Raw genomic sequence first — 25,315 nt, 5'->3', positions numbered from 1 at the left:
AGAAAGAATAACATTCATGCCTTCCTACGGCGTCCAATATACTATTTGTAAAAGATAATGGTAAGTAATCTCTCTTAGTAGCTGTATTTAATTTTTGGAAGTCTTGGCAAATTTTGATTTTGTCATTCTACTTCGGCACGATCATGATTAGAGAAACCTACTCACTGTTCGGTATCGAATAAATAAAACCAACCTCAATAAGCTTGTCTAATTCTTCTTTCATCATTACAAAATATTTTGGATTAAATTGGTATTGTCTCTGAAGGACAAGTTTAGCATTCTCCTCTAAAATAATTTGATGCTCGTAGACTCCTGCAAGAATACCTTTTAAATCACCATAAGTCTAAGTGAAAGTAAATTTATGGTGAATGAAAAATTCTTTCTAACATATGAACTTGTGATCTTGAATACCTTTGTAAATTTTAATTGTCTAAGGTATTTCATTTGTTCCCTAGTTAATAATTTGATATAAAGATTTAGATGCTTTTTTTTTTTCAACTCCCTTATTGGTTCTAATCCATTCATCAAATTTGACATAGTAGAGGTACTCAATTTTGATTCCATTGCATTGACCCAGAGCACATCATGTTTGATCATCCAATCTGTAATAGCATGATCAAAATTTTCTATATCTAGTAGGTATATCAAATATTCTTTCGATCCTTCACATTGATATACCACCCTATCATGTTGAGCTATCTTGAAGGATGTTCCCTCCTTTGATACAATGGCATCTTCATCAGAGCTGAGTTCATCATCCAATATCAATTCAGATGTTGGCATTTGAGATTTTCTATAATAGTATATCAGATACATTTGTAACACCATCTTGTTGCCACCTTTTTTGATCGTCAAAGTACCACAATTCCAATCATTCTTGGCTTTCACTTGATAAAGCTAGGACCATCCTATTAAAATCGGATATGATAAAGTTGAATGTTATAATCAAAAAATAATATAGTCTATTTTGTATTCAATATCGATAATTATGATTTGAATATTTTGCAAGATATCCATAGGTTTAACTCGGCTATGATCTGCCATCCTTAATACCAATGTCGTGGATACTAAATGTACTAAGTCCAAAGCATCCATTGTATCTGCATTTATTAAATTGACGTTGAAGCCACCATCCACTTGGACTCCAGAAATCATAATGTCATCTATCGATACATTGATAGTTGGAGCATTTGGGTCAGGGTTCAAATTGACCTCATGAACTTCTATATTGCATTGCCTACACCATGTTAATAATGAATTCAATATAGAATGACACTTTGGTACTATTGTTAGAAGCTGCTTCATTGAAATAGAAGGTTGAATAGCATCCAGATCTTTTAGAATGTCTTAAGGCTCTATGTTTAAACAAATTTCCAATGTCTACTTTCTTTTCAGTTGTTTCAATTTTATCTATAGAGATAATATAGTTTTTTTTTCTAGATTCGGAATTGAAACAACTGAAAGAACTTTCGCAAAATGTCTGTCTACAAGAAGATCTTTTAATGGATAAGATGTCTTCAGGAACTGTATAAATGATGGAATTGGTTTAGATTGAGTTGAGACCTCACTGGTTGGGACCTCATTGATTTGGATAGACAAACCAAGTCTCATGATCTGTAAGATGCTTGTTATAAGAACTGGATTTGACGTCCCATAATTGGATTGAGTTGGTCCTTCACAACTAATTCACCTAAATATTGAATTGGTTCTTTGTCCTTTTGCTGGCTCTTGGTAATTACTGCTTGGACACATTCCATCCTATTTATCGAGGAATCTTGAGGACCTCGATTATTATCCTTGATCTTATTTTGTAGCTGGATCTGCTAATCACGGTTATTAAAATTGAATGGAGCATTACACTGTGCTGATATGTATACTCCAACTGCTTATAATTTCTACAAACTGGAGCATAATCATTACTGGCTCTTAGATTAGGATATTTACTAGAGTAATGACCAATCTCCTTATAATAGTAACAACAAAGTGATCTTCTTCTACTTCCATCAGGCATATTAGGTGTCTCCATTGGTATATACCAATTGGGCATTGTCATACTGTAATTACTTATAGTATGTAAAAATTATTTGAACATATAATATGTCCATAAGTCTTGGTGTATGTTAAAATGGTCAATAGATTAATTTAAAAAGAGTGGATTTAAGAAACTTTATTTTGAGTTTATCTTTTTAATTATAGCATTTCAAAAAAAAATTATTGAACCTAAATATTTAGTATAAAGCCTTGAGAGGAGATAAGAGCCTAAAGAAGAAAGCAAGGCATGGTTGGATGAAGGCAAGGAATAAAAAACTTCATTCCTATTGGTCGAAGGTAATATCCAATGGGCTTCAAGGAGGCTGCCTAAGGCCTTATTAGGAATTAGGGTTTCTCTTTCGAAGTCATTTGAGCTTTGGAGGCTAGAGCCAATAAGTTCAAGGTTTTGGATATAATTTGGATGAAGATTTTGTGTGATTTCGAGTTTTTGTGAAGGATATATAGGTGTTCAAAGTTAAGGTGTCAAATTCGTACCTATTGTCACTCTTTGAATCATAACATATATGTATAGAGAGCAATGAAAGATTGGCAACTGAAGTTATAGAGGACACTTTCTTGGCTACACTTTCTATATATTGTTTGATGAATTTTAAGTTTGGATGAAGGAGTTATAGACATTTGAAGACAATACATGTAATCCAAAGGTAGTAATTGAGTCATTTTATTGATAGTAATGGTTGGAGCCATATCTTGAGTTTCTCAATAAATTTTTAGCTCAAAATTTTCATAAGTCTGCTTTATTAAGTTAAAAAGCTATAAATCAAAATTTCATAGTATTTGAATACTTATTTTGTGAGATAAGAAGAAATTAGCATGTGGGTGTAAGTAAGCTAGAGTTTGAAGCTACTGTTAGGGTTTTGGCGATATCTCAAGATCCGTAACAAATTTGCAATTGATTTTTTTTGTAAAAGTATTTGAAAGTATGTCAATATTTCTTGTAAAATTTAGGATTATTTAGAAGGCAAGTGATTGTCTTACAAGGCAAGTTATCTATGTTTCCGCTACATAGTTGGTTTGTTCCACAAGCTACTACATGGAGATAACTTGTTCTATAAGCTACCAATACATGATTAGCTTTTTGGCCAAGTTTCTAACCTACGAACACATCTAAAGTCAAAACCATATCTATGAAGCTTCTAGGAAGCTTCTCTAGAAGACTTTATGAAATTATTCTATTTTACTTATTTTTACTTAATCATGTAAGTAACTATTGAGATAAATATATATATCTGTGACACCATTGCAATTAAATATCTTTAGTTTTGCCATTGTTAGGTATACATGCAATTAAGAACTGAAACAAATATTGATCTAAATCTATACTTGGTAAGCTCCTAAAAGAAAATAATGGAGCCATATTAGTTGTGTGATCGCCTACGTCATCCATTTGGACTACTATTGGAACTGCTAGACCACTTGTCGTCATTGAAGAAGACAATGTGTCGCTTAATCTCTTATTAAAATTACCATTACCTTTGTTAATTATCTTTTCTGAACTTTTTAACCTCCTTAATTTACTATTATTATCCTTGAATAAGTTTATTAGTTGAATTGGAGGTGAAAACAATGGATTTTAAAATATGCTAGATTGGCCTTTATTGGCAAGCAATTTATGCTATTCTACGAGACTAATTTTGACAGAATTGGTAATTTTTGCTTTTGAAAAGGTACCCAATGGAGTATCTAATTCTTCTGTAATTCCTCCACTTGCAGTTAATGAGCTCAAAAGATATGCTAGGCTAGTGACAAAATTTTTTGCAAGTGCTCTTAGCAATTTTCTTAACGATATATATGTCTGAAATATTAGAGGTCGGTCACCTTCTCGGTATGCTCGGATATGCCGACAGGCATGCAATCATGGCTTAATCCAATTTTGTCGATGCTTCTTTTTTAACTTACGTTCTTGCTCATTTTGCAATAATTTTCTTGCTTATACTTTCTCTTGTCTTTCTTTCGACTAGTGAATTTTTTTTACTGTAATATTTTTATTTTTAATAACCATAAACTTTCATTATATACTACTAAATTTACTTCCTAGCTCCTATCTATTTACACAATTTTCTTCACTTTTGAACCAATTTCAATTTTATACCTCTTTGGGTAACATTCAAAACTACTTATTTGGCTGTTAATTCCTAATGCTCAATACTATTGTCGTTCTTTGGCAGCGGCACCAAAATAAGGTTATTGTTTTATTTATTCTACAAATTTTTTTGAGAATAAATCCATAGAGGGAGATTTAAATACAAGAAAAGACTATTATATGAGATTACACGTTAGGATCATATAATTAATCATAATCCAAACCACTAAAATACTAAGAAACACTACAATATTTTTTTTTCAATAATAATATTGCTTCATCAATTCATAACAACAATGTGCAACCCTGCACTCTCAAAAAATTGCTCAAAACTCATAAATTCCATCCAACACTAGAAATAATAAACTTCACTCCAACTAATCTAGATTCACACAGTTTCTATAATCACAGACTTCCTTTGTTAAAACACACACAATTCTCATAAACAACAATCATAATCTTCCATCCATAATCAATCTTTCAATAACTTCTCATATGATTCAATCACACAGTACTCCAATTACATAATCAATAACTCATAAATCAATCTCTGATTTATTCCACAGATTCACTTTTTAGTATTTAGAAACAATCCATTACTCTTCAACAACAAAGAAAACAAAGAGGTAGCACCAAGCTTACTCCAGTTCATGACTGTCACAGTCTGGCTCTTACAATATCTTCTTCAACTTACTTATGCTTTACTTCTGAAATTCTAAATTTTAATTGTCATTCCCTACTTAACCGTTTTTCACAACTAATTCAATCACCTGTCTTATTGAATTGACTATCCTAGGAATGATTAATCTACTTTAACAATATCTTATAAAAACAAAATTCTACCCTTCTACAACTACCATTTTCACTTTTATCTATATTTTTAAGATAATTTGCTATAATGTTTTGAACTAAGATCTTCTATAAGATAATAATTTCCACATTCTTTCACCTATTAGCCATGTTACATCACGACACCATACAGCTAGAATCTAACATAATTCTTAGTAAAGGTCCTATTCTTTCTTCAGATCACTTACCTTGTTTTATAATAGAGGTTTATTTAGGACCAAAAATTCATAAATTCTTAGCATTGTTAGATTTAGGAACCTCAACCTACTTTATAGATAGATTTTATGAAAAAATAAGAAATATTATTAATAATAATAAAAAAAAAAAAAAAAAAAAAAAACTAAACCTGTACATGTAGAAATCATAGATGGTCGCTTACTATCTTTTAGAGATGTTACGTATGAGACTTTTCTTTTAGATGTAGCAATTAAAGATCATAATAATATATTAATATTTAATATAATAAGATCTCCTTTAAATCTAATTATTTTAAGATTATCTTAAATAAAAAAATATAATCCTCAAATAGATTGAATTTTTTGTAACCTTAATTTTTCTAATAGTTTAATCCAAAATTTAGTTAATCAAGTAAAAATACATAAGTCTAATACATCCAAATCCTTGCCAATAGGTACAAAAGCTTTTATGTATGCTGCAAAAGAAGAATTATCTTTTGTTTTATATGCTACATCTATTTTTGATAGTGAAAAGATATCAAGTGATATTCCTAGCCAATATCAAGATTTTTTGGACATTTTTGAAAAAAAGAATGTAGATATTCTTTTAGAGCATTGTCTTCATGATTATTCCATCGATCTTCACAAAAGAGCTCAATCATCATTTTGACTAATCTATAATCTATCACAAAACAAGTTGGTTGTATTCAAAAAATATATTAATAAAAAATTGGTTAAGAATTTCATACGTCATTCTAAATTTCTAGCCAGGGCTCCTATCTTATTTGTAAAGAAAGAAAATGGATCTCTTCAGATATATCTGCACTATTAAAAATTCAATAAGATCACCATTAAGAATAGATATCCTCTACCTTTGATTTCAAGACTTTTTTATTAAGTAAATCAAGCAAAGATCTAGATAAAAATATATCTATAAAGAACATAGAATTTTATATGCATTAAAAAAAGAAATGAATAGAAAACTACGTTTTGAACAAGATATGGATATTTTGAATATAATATCATGTCTTTTGGATTCACAAATGGACTAGCAGCCTTTAATATCTAATCAATGATATCTTTTGTGAATTTCTTGATGATTTTGTCATCTATTATTTGGATGATATTTCAATCTAGTCTAAGAAAATAAAAGAACATAAAGTTTTTGTTTTTGTATTACAAAAACTTAGAGATGCAAGATTGTATGTAAAGTTAGAAAAGAATGTATTCTACTTTCCTGAAGTTGACTTCTTAAGATACATTATTTCCATTGAAGGACTAATGATGGATGCAAAAAAAGTCCAAACTATCATAGTTTTGAAGATTTCAAGAACAATAAGAGATGTGCAATGCTTTTTGAACTTTGCCAATTACTATCAAATCTTCATCAAGAATTTTTTTTAAGTTGTACTGCCACTATGATGTTTGACTTGTAAAAACAAACTTAAGTGGAGTAAAGAAGCCAAAGCATCATTTGATGCTTTAAAAAAAGAATTTGTTTTTACTCCAATTTTATATCATGTTGACTTTTTTAAAGTATTTTTCATAGAAATAGATGTATTTGACTTTGTCTTGAATACAATATTATCACAAAATGGAGCAGATGACAAACTCCATCTAATAGCTTTCTATTCTAAAAAATTTTTAGTAGCCAAAATTAATCATGAGATCCATGACAAAGAGCGCTTTGCAATCACAGATTCATTTTAAGAATGATATCATTTTTAAGAAGGCACCTCAAGTCCAATCATTATCTATATAGATTACACGAACCTCAAGTATTTCATATTGGTATATATTTAAAATTTTTGCCAAGCTTGTTGGAGCATATCCTTATGAATATTTGATTTGAAAATCACTTATTGATCCAAAAAATAATAAGGTTTGTCAAGTACCTTTTTTCAGACATTCTTAACTTGCACTTAAAAAAAAAATGCATCTTTTGTTCAATAAAGAAAGATTTTTTTAAAGTCAAAATGTTTTCACCTTTGAGTAACAAAATCAACATTGGCTATTGTTTCAAAGTTTTTTTGAGCAAATTCAATCAAATATGTCTTGTGATTTTCTTGTCCATAATATCAAGAATAATTCTTCTAAGTCTCATGATACTTCAAGTTCAAATTTAAAAATAATCTACTCTATTTTGAGGGATGTTTATAAATTCCAAAAGGTAGGGTACAATTACGTGTCCTTCAAATTCATCATGACTTTTCACCAACTAGACATTTTGGATACAATAAGATTTTGAAGCTAATATCAAGAGTTTTTTAAGTGGCTCAAATATAGAAGGTAGTCAAATACTTTGTACAATTATGTGATATTTGTTTAAGATCTAAAACTCCTCGCCATCAATCTTATAGACTACTTTAACTATCACCTATTTCAGAGCAATTATGGTCTTTTGTTTCTATGGATTTTATTATAAAACTTTCAATCTCAAGTTTGTATGATTCTATATTCATGGTAATAGGTTATTTTATCAAGATGAAATTTTTTTATCATGTACAAAATCTATCACAAGAGAAGAAATAACTAAGTTTTTTCTTAACAACATCTATTGCTATCACGGATTGCTTAAAGATATTATATCAGATAAAAAAATTTAATTTATATCAAGATTTTAGAAAATGCTTTTCAAGATTTTAAAGGTGGATATAAAGCTTTCTTTGGCTTTTCATCCTCAAATTAATAGGCAAACAAAATGGATACATCAAGTTTTAGAAAAGTACTTGAGATGTACCATCAACTATCACTAATATGATTAGACAATTCTTTTACCATTGGCAGAGTTTGCATACAATAATTTAATACATTCTTCCACTTAATAAATATCTTTCTTTATTAATTATGGTTATCATTCAAGATTTGATATTTTTAATTTTTTAAAAGTTGATAATCTTGCAGCCAAATTTAGGGACACTATCGATGGCTAAGAGGGCCTATCAACTATCTTCAAAGAGAACAAAGATCAACATATGTGGCAAATATAATTTGTCGTATCTTAGATTTCTTCAACATATGAGACTGCTCTTTCTAAAACTTGTTTTTAGAAGGGAGGGTAATGTCACATATATACACATGTAAATTAATAATTACTTATATGATTTAGATAAAAGTAGATAAAAATAGGTTTTTTCCATAATATCTTATATAAAAGGTACTTAGAAGCTTCATAGATACTACTTTGATTTTATAAGTATCTTTAATTGATTTTTTAGGTTAGAAACATGGTCGATAAGTTGGCCATGTGCCATACATGTTGGCAGCTTGAAAAACAAGCTAATTATGTGGTCTACACATAGAAAACTTGTCTTGTAAGCTAAGGCATGTATCTTGCAAAGTCAACATATATTAGAGATCCTATAAAACATTGCTATGTAGCTGCTAGTTAGATAGTATACATTTAAGTAAGAATGAAGCCTTCTTCACTCTTGTCAATTTTTTTTTCACTTCTAGTCTCGATTTAAGAGTCTATACTTTCTTTGTCTTTTGGTAATAGCCATTCTAGTTTTTTTTTAATATACATACTATTTTATTGATATTTTATCACTTTTCTTTTAATGCATATTTTTCAGATTTATGCATCTTCTTCTAATTTATGTCTTTAACAGATTAATAAGAGCACACTTATAACACTAGAGCTTGGTCTTTTCTTGATTAAGAGTAGATTTTTTTTTTCTTTATAAGATATAAGCATATTAGAAGTTGCACATTATCTTCTTCTAAACTAATATTATTCTTAGTATCTTCTTTATTCTCAAGTCCCTCCTTCTTCTTATCTTAAGTAATATTAGATATTTATTATCATGGCAAAACTTGTTGAAATGAAGAATACAATGGCACTAATTCAAGAGAAATTTAAAGAGTTTATGCTTGCAATACATTAATTCAGTTTACCACCATAAGAGGCAACAAGAATGGCAAGAAGTGATGATATAAATATGATTGAAGCTACTTCAATATTTGCATCCAATCATGTCTCTTTTCTTATGGCGAAACATCCTTCTGGTACTAAAGAACCAAGAGTTGCCTTGTGTGAGAAGTTTGATGGCATAATGTAGAATAGATATTAATTCGTTTTTGAAAGATATTGGTAAAATATATTAATAGTCCATATAATAGGAAATTCAGGAGGACGGATGAGTGATTTAGTTATTAAAAGTAGTTAATTATAGAATTATAGTTAAAATCTGGAGAATCAGAAAAAAGTATATAGGAGTTGTAGAAGTTAATTAAGGTGCCATCGCTGTGATAGTGAGAGCCGCGGTAAGCTTGGTGCTACCTCTTTTCTTTTATTTGTTATTTTCTTTGAATAAGAAGATTCAAAGTTTCTAAATATTGTGAAGTAAATTATGGAATACAAATGTGTTTGGTATTATTTGAGAAGAAGAAAGATTGAATGTTGAAATCTGATTGTAGTTCAGCAGAGAGAATGAGTTTGTATTTTTGTGAAACACCGTAATGTGAATGGCAGTTCTGTGTGAAGAATTCCAGTGATTGGAATGAGGGTAATTGTGTGCTGAAAGCTGTGAGGATGCAGTATTACAATTGGAGATTATGAGGGTAAATATATTGGTGGAAATAGCAGTTATTGGTATGACTGAATTGTTGTAAGGAAGAGACCGATAAGGTGAAGGAAGAGATTATAGTTTCCTTGTGTGTTCAGATATTAGAAATAGAGATGATACATTCAGGAGGTAATTGATTGTGTGACCCTAACGTGAACGCTTAAGCAACTAGTCATTCCCCATGTTTGAATCCCCCTATATGGCTTTATTCTCATTAGATTAATTTGGAATAAGTAAAACGAGCAATCACAATTTGGCGCTGCTTCCGTAGAGTGATAATAGCTTTGAGTGTTAAGAATTAATTACCAAACGTGTGAAAAAATTGGCAATGGAAGACGATTTTACTAGTATTTGAAGCAAGATTATGGTTAATAAGAACGAGAGCATTGCATCGAGGAAAATAAATAAATTGAGAGAAAGACAAGGAAGAGCGTTGTCGGGGTAGAGAGAGTTTGCCTCAAGAAAATGCTGGGCTTGTGGCTGTCACTAATTATTCAATCAAGCTTGAAAATAAAGGAAGCCCTAAGTTTATATAGAAATTTTTCCTTTTGAATAATTACACCAAATACACAATCCTCAAGTAACCCACAACTTCCAAAATATGATAAAATCTTCTAAAACCTTGTTTATTCTTGTATGGAGATTTTTCCGAACTTCAACACATCATATCTCCTAATCCGACCGTCCAAACAAACTCAAATTTTACATGAAGTACTGATGTATTCTTATTAACTTCTACAATGAATTTCAACTGCAAATTTGTTGCAGATCTTGAGATATCTTGAAAACCCTAACAGTCGCTTCATACCCTTGTCTTTATACATCTATGTGCAATTTTCTTCATATCTCACAAAATATAAGCTCAAATGCCACGAAATTTGTATTTATAGCTTTTTAACACAAAAATTTATATTCTCCAAAAGTTTGAACTAAAAATTCATCCGAATACTCAAGTTATGGCTCCAACCATTACTACAAACAAAACCGCTTACTTACTACCTTTGATTTGGAAGCGCCGCTTTCAACTCCTTACAACTCCTTTAGATGAACTCCAAAAGCAATAATTATTCTGTAAAAGATGTAGGCCTTGAAATCGCCGTTCTAGTCGCACCTACCGATCTTCAAAAGCTGATGTAAAACTCCTCGTACTCTCAAAAGAGTAACAGTATGTCTTAAATAAACACCTTAACTTCAAACGGCTATAACTTTTTCACCATAACTCCAAATCCTCTAATTTTTGCACAAAAATTATATCTTAAATTCTAAACTTTACAACCCTAGCTTGTAATCTCTGAATCCTTCCGAAAGAGGAATCCTAATCCCTAATAAGGCCTCGGGCAGCCTCCTTGAAGCCCATTGGGCATGGTATTCAACCAATAGGGATGAATTTCTCCATTCCTTGCCTTCATCCAACCATGCTTTGCTTTTATCCCTCCCAATTAGCCTCCTATTAGTTTAGATTTTCATCCTTAGGCTTCCACCTTCTCCCAAGGCTTCATATTAAACATTTAGGTCTTATATATATTTTTTTTAATGTCAAAATCAAAACAAGTAAAGAAACAAAGTAAAGTTTCTTATACCAATTTCTTTTAATTTAATCTACTAGCCATTCTAACACATATCTAGATTTACTAACATATAATATGTTCTAATTAATTTTTACATACTGTAAGCATTTACAATATGACAGCGCAAGGAAAGAACTTGCTTAGAGAGGAGTAAGAACGTAATCTTAAAAAGAAGCATCGACAGAATTAGATTAAACTATGGTTGCAAGCTTGTCGGCGCATCCGAACATATCAAGAACCGAACAGACTGTTAATTCTGCAGTCATATGTATCGTTAAAAAAACTGCCAAAAACACTCGTGGAAAATTTTGTTAACATTCTAGTAGAAATCTTGAGGCCGTTAACTGAAAGAAAAAGAGGCATAGAAGAATTTGGTACTCCATTGGGTATTTTTTCAGTAGAGGGTACCGCTGAAACGAGCAATAGTGGCTCTTGAGATTGGCACAAATTGGTAGTCAATAAAGATAACTATATTATATTTTAAAATCTGACGTTTTTACCTATAATTCAATCAATAAAATTAATTGCGGAAAATAACAGTAAATCAAGGAGCACTGAGAGCTCAAAAATTAGAATAAGAAAAAGCAGAGATTATTTTAAAATGGAATTTAGTGGAACAAGAAATTCAATGGCGTCAGGAGGACTAGCCGTTCCGATTGCAGTACAAATGGGTGCAATAGGCAATCGTACAACTAGTATCGTGCCACTACCTATTTTTTGGAGATTTTTCGATGTGGATCCCGATCAACATTTGTCTCAGTTTCTTACAGCATGTGTAGCTAATAATGGCAGAAATGAAGATATTTGATTGCGATGGCTGTTAGCGACCTTAAAAGACACGGCATTTGAATGGTACAATTGCCAACCAGTGAGACAATTTTTGAATTGGAAAGCATTGAAGAATAGATTTTTATCTCATTTTTGGCCAATTGGTTTTGAAGACCATCTTCGAGAGAGGTTAATGAACAGCAAAATGATCCTAAGAGAGGCGATAGAATTGTACTATAGCCGAGTGGCTAATATACTCAGTAAGTGGCCGATTCACCAAATGTCAGAGGCATTTATCTTATCCATATTAATCAATGGTTTGCACCCACTAGAACTAAAAATGTTTGTAAAGGAAGCTCAAACCGTTACGGTGGCTGCGTCCCTTCATAGAGCCAAGGTTTGGGAGGAATACCATTATAATCAGTTTTTAACTGTGGGAGCCATGATGATTCCAATTCAAGGTAGATATCAAAAACCGACTTAGAACAAATCAGTGAGTAGTTATCTATGGATATTAGAAACAAGGGCCAATTCCAATACCAATCTTCAGGGGCCAGTTACTGTCACCTCATTGTAAGCTATACCACCGAACGTGACAACAGCGTATGCTCCATATTTTTTGTATCAACAACAAGCGTTAACTACGGCAGAGATACCAATAATGCCAGCCCTAAAAGATTTCAATGAAACCTTGTTATTGAATTTGACGAAGAAAATGGAGGAAATGGCCATCAATATGGCCAAAGATAAGGAGAAGAGACAAAAGCCTACCAATACTAGGACCAATGTATGGTGCAGTAATTGTAAGGGCCATGGTCATTCTGTAACAGAATGCCCCTCACCCTCACAAATAATGGGTCAATGTATATTTTGCGGAGGAAAGCATGTAACAGCAAATTGTTGAAATTAGCAAAGACAACATCAACAATTTAGTAATCAGACCATGATCCCACCAATCTAGTGGAACGTCAATCAAGTACAAATGGAAAATACGTTTGGATGGAACGAAAATCGACTTAATCAAAAAAATCCAGCATTCAATAACTTTCAAAGTTCTAATTTTAATCAGGGGTCTGCATCGTACTTCCAGAACTACGGTAAGGAACAACAGAGGTATTAGCAATATGCTCCACTAACGTCATCAAACCAAGTTCCCTCAATACCAACGAGACAACCAGGATCATTTTCTAACCCTACATGGAACAAGCCTAGTAAGTATATACCGATGGACACACCTAATATGCCTGATGGGGGTGCAAGAAGACCACTTCGTTGTTTCTGTTGTAGACACATTGATCATTATGTTAATGAATGTCCCAATCCTAGAGCCAGTGACGATTATGCGCAAGTTTGTGGAAATTACAAACAGTTAGGGCATACGTATCAGCAATGTAATGCTCCGTTCAATTTCAATAATCGGGATCAACAGATCCAAAGCCAAGGAAAAATTGAGGAGATAAATCGAGGTCCTCAAGATTCTCTAATAAATCGGGTGGAATGTATCCAAGCCATTCTTACCCAAAGTCAGCAAAAGGAAAAAAGACCAATTCAACATTTGGGTAACCTCGATGTGAAAGACCAATTTGACTCAATTAGGGGACCATTCAATCTAGGTCCTGTTACGGGCTTTGTACCCAGTATGAGACCTGACTCGGTGGCACAATCCAATGAGGTCCCAATTACGGAGGCTTTGGTTCCGTTCCAAGCAGTTTTGAGAAACATCCTATTCATTGAAAGATCCTCTCGAGGGTGGGAATTCTAAGGAAGCCCCAATTGCTGTTCCAATTCCGAGTCCAGAGTAGAAGAATATCTTACGTCACGGAGTTAAACTCAAACCAATGAAAAGAAAGAGGGCATTGGAAATTATCCTAAATATGGAATCCTATGACATTCTAAAAGATTTGGATGTTATTCAGCCTTCAATTACAATGAAGCAACTTTTGACTGTAGCATTAGAATGTCGATCTACATTAAATTCAGCGCTAATATGGCAAAGATCCCGCACTAAAGAAATTCATGAATTTAGCTTAAATCCAGATTTGAGAGCACTGTAGAATGTATAAATGACTTTTCTGGTTCGTTATCGGTTAAATAGTAGTAATGTTGGAATTTAGATGAATAGTTAGTTCGATTAGTTGTTAATAGTAGGAAGTTAGGAACATATGCGGTTAAGAAGCCAAAGTTTCACAACCTGTGGAGTCTGCTGAATGACGATTCATATTTTGGTAGAATAAAGAGGTTGAAGAAGAAAGAATGGGGGCTAGACTGTGATAGTCGTGAGCCAGGGTAAAGCTTGGAGCTACCTTTTTGTTTTCTTTGCTTTTTTGTTTTTCTTTAGTATTGGATTTAAGAAAAGGATTGGTGAAACTGTGATTGAGATATTAAAAATTATGAATTCGAATTAATTAATTTGGAGAAAGAAAGTGTGATTGTGATAATAGAGATTATTACATTGTGTTAGTAGCACTGGAAGATTGAGTAAAAGTAAAGGAATTGAGAATTGAAGTACTGTGGAAAGAGATTAAGCATCCTGTAGATGTCAGGAATGTCAGTGATATTGAGTAGTTGCAGGGCAGTGAACGATTGTAGAGATTGTGAAGGGATTCAATTGAGATGAAGAAGAGAACTTTGGAAGTTTTAGATAATTAATACATAATCAATTGTGACATAACATATCCAATTCATACAATGAGTCTTTCCTCGAGATCGAACCCACCTATATTGATCAAATATCTTGGTGTTTTGAGTCCGAGTCAAACGACGATTACATTTTTGGCGCCGCTGCCGGGGATTGACAACAGTATGAAATGTTAAAGAATTGATGGTACAAAAGACGAGATCGAAGGAGTATGAGCGGTGATTACAATTGTGATAATCACAGAAGGAATCAACAAGTAAAGGAAAGACAGGAGGGATTTTATTTCAGAAATTTATTACGACAACTACAAGAAGGGATTCAACGTAAGAAACGTCGATGGAGTTGGATAAAGCCGTGGCTGTATGCATGTGCGAGTATTCGAGCATATCCAAGTTCTGAAAGAAGTGCAATATTGCACCATTATATACCATTGGAGAAATTACCGCGAGCGCTTGTAGCGGATACCGCGAGTAACGAAGCGTCAGAGTCAAGTTTAGTAATTATAAGAAGTTTAAGTACATAAGAATTGAATAATAGCAATAGTTTATAAGAAAGAAGAGTGAACAAATATCAAATTGGAACAAAAAGAAGAATTCATATTAATATAGCAAGAAGACCAGCGCAAGCACCAATGGCAGAAGAAGTACCCGCAGTGCCAATAGCGGTACAGATGGGAGCAATTGGAGATCGCACCACCAGCGTGGCTCCATTATCCACGTTTAATGGATGGCCGGGTTCTGATCCCGATCAACACCTGTCCCAATTTTTGACAGCGTGTGTAGCCAATAATGGCTAAACTGAAGATGTCTGACTGCGATGGCTGCCAGCGACTTTAAAGGATACAGCGTTTGAATGGTATATTCGACAACCAATGGGATAATTTCCTAATTGGGAAGCATTGAAAAATGCTTTCTTAACTCATTTTCGACCAATAGGATTCGAAGATCGTCTTCGAGAAAATTTGCTGAACAGTAAAATGTTTGAGGGAGAATGAGCGCAGTCGTATTATGGCCGAGTTGCAGATATATTACGTAAATGGCCAAACAATCAAATGCCAGACGCGTTTATATTGTCAATAATAGTGAATGGGTTGCATCCCCCAGAATTGAAGATGTTTGTTAAGGAGTCTCAACCAGTTACGATAGCTGCCTCCTTAGCATGTGCAAAGGTGTGGGAGGAGTGCCATTATGATCAAGTGTTGATGGCGGGAACCACAATGATTCCTAGTGTAGGAAATCAAGTTCCAATGACCAATACGATGATATGGAGCTACCCACGAATGATTGCGCCTAGTATGGGAAATTCCAATTCTCAAGGAGTAGTTAATGCCACTCCTTTGCAGGCGATACCACCCGTGGCAACTTATCCTTCGCCGATGGCATATCGACAACCTGAAGTACCGATGAATGCAACAATTAACGATTCTAACAAAGCTCTATTATTAAATCTAACGAAGAAAATGGAAGAATTAGCCGTGCATATGACTAAAGATAAAGAGAAAAGGCATAAACCTTCTAATATGAGACCTAATGTATGTTGTAACAACTGTAAAGGGCAGGGACACTTTGATACGGAATGCCCCTCGCCTCATCAGAAGATGGGACAGTGTATGTATTGTGGAGGAAAGCATAACACTGCCAATTGTTGGTACTTACCAAGACAACAAACAATGATACAACCAACTGTATGGGATGTAAATCAAGTGCAAACAGGAAATATGAGTGGATAGAATGGAAATAGAAATAATAGAGTGAATTGTGGTTTCGGAAATTTCCAAAATCCTAACTATAATCAGCCCTACGGGACTAATATGCAGAATGGTGGCCAAAATCAAATGGAAAATCAACCATCGATGCCAATACAACAGATCCATTCAGCAATGGCGACAACTAGTCAACCTGGATCCTTTACTGCACCAACATGGAACCGACCTGGAAGGTATGTCCCAACGGAGACTCCCAATGTATCTGACGGGACAGGAAGAAAACCAGTTCGTTGTTTTCGATGCCGCCAATTGGGTCATTATGCAAGTGATTGCAACAACCCAAGATTTGTCGAAGAATATGCACCTCTTTGCGTAAATTGTAAACAATCTAGTCATTACCACTACCAATGTAATGTGCCTTTTAATCCAAATAGTAGGGACCAGCACATGACATCAACAGTGCAAATTATAGAAGAAACAAACAAACCACAGGAATCACTGGTACATCGGGTGGAAGCGATTCACGCAGTATTGACAACAAATCAGCAAAAAGGTAAAGAACCAATTCAAATATTGAAGAAATCGATACCAGCCCCGGTCAACAGACCAATACCAAAATCTGCTCCATTATTGGACGAAACGTCACCGTCACAACTCAATTCGACCAATATATTGGTGCGTCCACCAATTTCACAAGTACCAATATTACACCAATACGGTGGACAGTCGCACCAGTTAAAGGATCCAATTTTCAAGGAGTAATTGCAACCAGAAATCGAGGAAGTACCAATTCTTGATATTGGAAGTACCAATATACGGGGACCGGGATCCAAAATCTGTAAGAAAAAAAAGACATTGGGAATCATGATATATATGGAATCCTATGATATTTTGAAGGATTTAGGTTCAATTCAATCAACAATCACAATAAAGCAATTATTAGCAGTAGCACCAGAATGCCGTAACACCTTAAACTCTTATTTGATTCGACGAAGAACTCGTCAAAAAGAAATTCGTGAAGTAAGTTTGAATCTGGATCCAGGCGCGCCGACTATTGATGTATCAATTGATGGAGTATTAGTTCAGGGTGTACAAGTGGATGGCGGGGCTAGCGTTAACCTCATGAATGTGGATACAATGGAAGAATTGGGATTGGACCAATTAATGCCAACTACGGTTGTTTTGCAAATGGCAGATTCAAGTCGAGTCCGACCTATGGGTACTTTACGAGGAATTGATACAGTTGTTGCGGGGATTACATACACAATTGATTATATTGTATTCCGATTGCAAAGCACAGTATTGTCATATTTAATTTTGTTGGGTCGACCGTGGCTATATCAAGCTGAAGCTCGAAACGATTGGGGTTGTGGAACGCTAACAATTGGAAAGGGTAAGGATAAAATAGTGCTCCAAATGTATCCTGTCCAGTATCACGGAGAAACTCAAATTACCAGTCTAGAATATACATCGAACTGTGAACATGAGTATACGGAAGAAGAACTGGTTGTTTCAAAATCAAAGGCTGTCAAAGCACGGAAAGTTGCAGTACAAAATTGGAATATTTTCCATTGTGGAGGACCAGGAGAATATTTTGTTCCTCCAGACGTTATTGATGATTCAGATCATATGATTGCACACTGGATGCAGCGAAGAGATATTAATCAAGTTGGTGCTATAGATCCCGAATTGGAAAGCTCCAATTTGTCGGAGTTTATGAAAGATCCCGAAACAGAGCAGAAGATTACCGCTGAAGCTCTTAATGGACCAAAGTGTCAATCAATAAATCTAGGCACAAAGGATAATCCCAAATTGATTCAAATTTATGATGGTATAACGGGTAAAACTAAAGAGCTTTGGACAAATTATTTTATAAAACATAAATCAGCTTTTGCTTGGTCTTATAAAGATTTGAAGGATATTCCAGCTGAAGTTTGTGAGCATCGAATAAAATTGGAGGACACGGCTACACCAGTACGATAAAGGCAACATCGACTGAATCCTAAATATTCGTTGATGGTAAAGGAGGAATTGGATAAGCTTCTGGAGGTGGAATTTATATATCCTGTACCACATAGTGAATGGGTTTCGCCGATAGTTATGGTTCCCAAGAAGAACATGAAAGTCAAAATTTGCCAAGATTTTCCAAAGTTGAATGTTGCTACAAAGAAGGATTACTTTCCTTTACCATTTACGGATAGTATCTTAGACGCAGTAGCAGGCCACGAATGTTATTCGTTTCTTGATGGATTTTCCGGATATAATCAGGTACAAATTGCAAAGGAGGATCAATTAAAGACTACGCTTACTACGGATTGGGGAACTTTTGCTTATAAGGTCATGCCTTTCGGACTTTGTAATGCGCCAGCTACATTTCAGAGGGTGATGATGCAAGCATTCCAAGATGAGCTACGAGTTTCAATGGAAATCTTTTTAGATGATTTTTACACATTCAGCATCAAAGAAGAACACTTAGATAAATTGGGCCGGTGCTTAGGCAAATATGCTAAATTTGGAATTTCTTTGAATTCAAAAAAATGTAAATTTGGGGTACCCTCAGGAAAATTATTGAGTCATATCGTATCGGAAACAGGTATCGCCACCGATCCGGATAAAATAAAAATTATATTAGAACTCCAAATATCCGATACAGTGACAGGTGTTCGCACCTTTATTGGGCATGTTAGCTATTATCGACGTTTTATTTATCTATTTGCTGTTATCTGTATTCCATTGACAAATTTATTGAAAAAGCAACTACCGGACAGTCTCGAACCAATTTGGACCAAGGAATGTACAGTTGCGTTTGAAACATTAAAACAAAAATTGGTTTTTGCACCAATATTGGTTGCCCTTTGTTGGACAAAATCTTTTGAGGTTTATGTTGATGCATCTAATATTGCAATTGGTTCGGTATTGAGCCAGAAGGATGACAAGGGCCACGATCATCCTATTTATTATGCAAGCCATCAGTTGGTGGCAGCCGAACGGAGTTACACTACAACTGAGCGAGAGGCTTTGAGAATGATTTATTCTGTCCAAAAGTTTTGGCATTATCTTCTTGGATATAAATTTGTCTTCCACGTGGATCATGACGCTTTAAAATATATGATTAACAAGCCCCAGTTGAGTGGCCGCATTGCAAGATGGGTATTGTTTTACAAGAATTTGATTTTACTATTAATGTACGGCCGGAGAAGTCGCATGCCAATGCGGACCATCTATCACGACTGTCCAATATATTGGGAAATGAACCCATTCCTGATGCATTACCTGACGCTGAGTTATTTCTTGTCGACCTAATTACGCCGAAATATAGCAAATTGATACAGTATTTGACTTTTCAAACTTTTCTTTTTCATTTTACGGAGAAGCTTAAGAGAAGATTGGTTTTGAAAAGCACACCTTATACTATGATTGGAGAAACTTTATATAAACAAGGGAAAGACGGAATTTTACATCGTTGCGTTTATCAAAATGAAGCACATACTATATTGGAAGGATGTCATTTGGATAGTTGTGGTGGATATTTTACAGGCGACACCACAGCACGCAAAGTTTTACAGGCGGGATATTGGTGGCTGACAATGTTTGCGGATGCTCACCAGTTTGCACGTCGTTGTGACCCGTGCCAGCAAATTGGTCGTCCTATGGATACATCCACAATGCCGTTAGTTCCAATTCCGGCACAGGCACCTTTTGAAAAATGGGATATTGATTTCGTGGGCCCAATTGCACCTACCTCTCGCCATGGACAAAAACGATATATATTGGTTGCCACGGACTATGTTACCAAATGGGCCGAAGCGAAGGCAACAAAATCTGATAGTGCTAGTGATGTAGCCACATTCTTATATGAAAATATTATTACACGGTTTGGTTGTCCAAAAGAATTGGTCAGTGATCGAGGAACCCATTTCATTAATAGTACAATTGAAGCATTGACTTCTAAATATGAGATTAAACACCGCAAGACAACACCGTATCATCCCAGAGCAAATGGCCAAACAGAAAAGACCAACGGCATATTATGTACAATTATCACCAAGACAATATCTGGTGCAGGCACGGATTGGGACACTAAATTGTTTGTCGCTTTGTGGGCATACCGTACTGCATATAAAGTTACGACTAATGTCACACCTTTTCAATTAGTTTATGGTCAGGAAGCAATATTACCTATCGAATTCGAAGTTCAAAGTTTGCGCATTGCACTGGAGGAACGATTGGGGGATACGGAGTCGTTACAAGTTCGTTTCGCACAATTGGAGCAGTTGGATGAAACTCGAACCAATACCCTATTGAGACAGGAGGCCACTCAAAGGCGACGGAAAAGTTATTATGATAGTAAATTAAAACCAAAATTTTTTATGCCCAATGATTTGGTACTGCTTTATGACAGTCGTTTTAAAAAATTTCCAGGAAAATTTCATATTCGGTGGCATGGACCGTACAGAGTCATTGAGGGTTTTCCCAATGGCTCAGTCTAATTGGAAGACTTTATGGGTGCTAAATTTACCATGCATATAAATGGGAATCGGCTACGTCTGTATACTACATAAACCCGGGACGGGTTTTATATCGGTGGGGGGGGAGAGAGAAAGCCAATTTAGTATTGAAGTGACAGCGCAAGAGTTGTGATGGGAAGAGAAGAGCGTGTGATGATGAGATTATGGATGGATTGAGTGAAGGTGAGCCGTCAGGAAGACACTAATAGGATAGGTTGTTATAGGCCTGTTAGGTTAAGTCATATCAGGAGGAGAACTAGGGTAGAAGTTAGGAGTGGGGCTCTTGGCTGGCATTATTTACATTGTAATTTCTTGATTCACGTTGCTAAGCACAGGTTTTAGAGGATTATCATGAGTAGCAAAGATGGTGATTGAGCATAAGAAGAGGACAGCTACGAGAGAGGAGCGACAGCATAATGTCAAGACGAAGGGAGCATTGCCACCAATGGAGTGTGTGATAGTGACCAGTATGGAGCCGGTCGCTATGGACATTTTTTGGTCGCAAAGGAGACAGAGAGAGTTTCGCACGGCGCAGATGTATGGATTTTTGAAGTTTTTACAGAGGCTACCACCAATAGATATAGCATTGTTAACGGAATATGTGACGAATTATGATCCAGAAGACGGCTCTAGTGTGGTTCATGGGAGAATTATTGGTATAGATGAGGTGACGTTGAACAAGGTTCTATATCTTCCCATGTGTGAGCTACCGGTATCGAGAGACTTGGAGTCTGATTTTTTTCCAAGCAAGTACTTCAAGTCGGGAAACGAAGCGTTTGAGAAAAATCAAGGGTGGAAGACAGCTTATGCGCTTACGCCGGAGCTGGGAGAATGGATGCGGTTTGTGCAGAAGCGATTAGGGCTGAACCGACATTCGACGTATATGGTAAGGAGGTTATTATTTTCAGCAATTGCGACGCTGGAGGGGATGGTCTTCAACTGGGCAGCGTATGTTGCGACCAGAATCCATGCGGAATTGGACGTGAAAAGAAGAACAGGGAAGGTTACCACGATGTTATGCTCCAACTATGTGTGTGAAGCAATTAGATAAGAACTGAAGCAACCTTCAATGGTGGAGAGACTAGACGCTGTAGCAACAGAGACAAGAGTAGAGTCAACACCATTGCCATCAAAACAAGTCGAGGAAGCGACGATAGCAGAGTGCAGCCAAGCTAGAAATTATGAACGGACCAATGTCAGCTCGTCATCTAGAGAATTGGGTCATCCCAATACCAATATGGCCATCACTCTACCAGTACTGGTAGAGTATTATCAACGGGTGGATTTATCGGGAGCTGGCCAGCAGGCAAGAGAACTCAAGGAGTTAATCTCGACACAAATTACTCAATTACACATGGCCGTTGAGAAAATGGACAATGAGTTCAACCTTAGACAGGTACTGGAGGAGAAAGACAAGATCATTGAGGATCAGAAGAAGAAGATTGGAGATTTACAATGTGCTTCAGTAACGGACGCTCTCAAATATTCAAGATTAGAGCACTAATTCAAGGAGACCCAAGTGGAATGGGCCAAGGAGAACAAGTTGGCAAAGAGTCTGATGGAGCTTACCAAGCAGGAGTGTATGGAGTTGCGGAACCAATACCAGGAGGAGAAGAATAGGGTGGCGGAATTGGAAGCCGGGAGATCCAAATTAGAGGACGATTTTTGGAGACAATCGGAGAGCTCGAAGACGGAGAACGAGCAATTGAAGAGAAGGATTGCCGAATTGGAGGCAGAAATGATTACAGTTACCACGCAGCAAAGAGAGGTCAATCCAGCAAGTACATCTTTACGGGAATTAGAGAAACAGGTGCATGCCCTGGAGGAGCAGCTGAAAGAGCGAGACACCCAAATTGCGCTTTTGGAGTCTCAGGTTCGGGAATTGGGAGCACTTAACGAGGACTTGACAGCTTTATTGAACGGAGAGCAAGTGGGAGAGGGAGTTGGAGAAGAAGCTCAAGAAATCGAAACCAATCTCACTTATAGAAATGATGAAATGGACCAAGGCGGACCACAGGTTCAGACATTGGAGGAAGCCAATGATGTGGTGATATTGTAAAACGTAGTACGAGGTGGTTTGCGAGGACGTTGCACAGTAAGGAGTGGAACTATGTAGAATGTATAAATGACTTTTCTGGTTCGTTATCGGTTAAATAGTAGTAATGTTGGGATTTAGATGAATAGTTAATTCGATTAGTTGTTAATAGTAGGAAGTTAGGAACATATGCGATTAAGAAGCCAAAGTTTCACAACCTGTGGAGTCTGCTGAATGACGATTCATATTTTGGTAGAATAAAGAGGTTGAGGAAGAAGGAATGGGGGCTAGACTGTGATAGTCGTGAGCTAGGGTAAAGCTTGGAGCTACCTTTTTGTTTTCTTTGCTTTTGTGTTTTTCTTTAGTATTGGATTTAAGAAAAGGATTGGTGAAACTGTGATTGAGATATTAAAAATTATGAATTCGAATTAATTAATTTGGAGAAAGAAAGTGTGATTGTGATAATAGAGATTATTACATTGTGTTAGTAGCACTGGAAGATTGAGTAAAAGTAAAGGAATTGAGAATTGAAGTACTGTGGAAAGAGATTAAGCATCCTGTAGATGTCAGGAATGTCAGTGATATTGAGTAGTTGCAGGGCAGTGAACGATTGTAGAGATTGTGAAGGGATTCAATTGAGATGAAGAAGAGAACTTTGGAAGTTTTAGATAATTAATACATAATCAATTGTGACATAACATATCCAATTCATACAATGAGTCTTTCCTCGAGATCGAACCCACCTATATTGATCAAATATCTTGGTGTTTTGAGTCCGAGTCAAACGACGATTACATTTTTGGCGCCGCTGCCGGGGATTGACAACAGTATGAAATGTTAAAGAATTGATGGTACAAAAGACGAGATCGAAGGAGTATGAGCGGTGATTACAATTGTGATAATCACAGAAGGAATCAACAAGTAAAGGAAAGACAGGAGGGATTTTATTTCAGAAATTTATTACGACAACTACAAGAAGGGATTCAACGTAAGAAACGTCGATGGAGTTGGATAAAGCCGTGGCTGTATGCATGTGCGAGTATTCGAGCATATCCAAGTTCTGAAAGAAGTGCAATATTGCACCATTATATACCATTGGAGAAATTACCGCGAGCGCTTGTAGCGGATACCGCGAGTAACGAAGCGTCAGAGTCAAGTTTAGTAATTATAAGAAGTTTAAGTACATAAGAATTGAATAATAGCAATAGTTTATAAGAAAGAAGAGTGAACAAATATCAAATTGGAACAAAAAGAAGAATTCATATTAATATAGCAAGAAGACCAGCGCAAGCACCAATGGCAGAAGAAGTACCCGCAGTGCCAATAGCGGTACAGATGGGAGCAATTGGAGATCGCACCACCAGCGTGGCTCCATTATCCACGTTTAATGGATGGCCGGGTTCTGATCCCGATCAACACCTGTCCCAATTTTTGACAGCGTGTGTAGCCAATAATGGCTAAACTGAAGATGTCTGACTGCGATGGCTGCCAGCGACTTTAAAGGATACAGCGTTTGAATGGTATATTCGACAACCAATGGGATAATTTCCTAATTGGGAAGCATTGAAAAATGCTTTCTTAACTCATTTTCGACCAATAGGATTCGAAGATCGTCTTCGAGAAAATTTGCTGAACAGTAAAATGTTTGAGGGAGAATGAGCGCAGTCGTATTATGGCCGAGTTGCAGATATATTACGTAAATGGCCAAACAATCAAATGCCAGACGCGTTTATATTGTCAATAATAGTGAATGGGTTGCATCCCCCAGAATTGAAGATGTTTGTTAAGGAGTCTCAACCAGTTACGATAGCTGCCTCCTTAGCATGTGCAAAGGTGTGGGAGGAGTGCCATTATGATCAAGTGTTGATGGCGGGAACCACAATGATTCCTAGTGTAGGAAATCAAGTTCCAATGACCAATACGATGATATGGAGCTACCCACGAATGATTGCGCCTAGTATGGGAAATTCCAATTCTCAAGGAGTAGTTAATGCCACTCCTTTGCAGGCGATACCACCCGTGGCAACTTATCCTTCGCCGATGGCATATCGACAACCTGAAGTACCGATGAATGCAACAATTAACGATTCTAACAAAGCTCTATTATTAAATCTAACGAAGAAAATGGAAGAATTAGCCGTGCATATGACTAAAGATAAAGAGAAAAGGCATAAACCTTCTAATATGAGACCTAATGTATGTTGTAACAACTGTAAAGGGCAGGGACACTTTGATACGGAATGCCCCTCGCCTCATCAGAAGATGGGACAGTGTATGTATTGTGGAGGAAAGCATAACACTGCCAATTGTTGGTACTTACCAAGACAACAAACAATGATACAACCAACTGTATGGGATGTAAATC

Source organism: Physcomitrium patens, chromosome 23 (assembly GCF_059467195.1).
Source record: "Physcomitrium patens ecotype Gransden chromosome 23, ASM5946719v1, whole genome shotgun sequence".
In the NCBI taxonomy this organism is placed as follows: Eukaryota; Viridiplantae; Streptophyta; class Bryopsida; order Funariales; family Funariaceae; genus Physcomitrium; species Physcomitrium patens.
Note: the sequence above shows the minus strand (reverse complement) of the source record.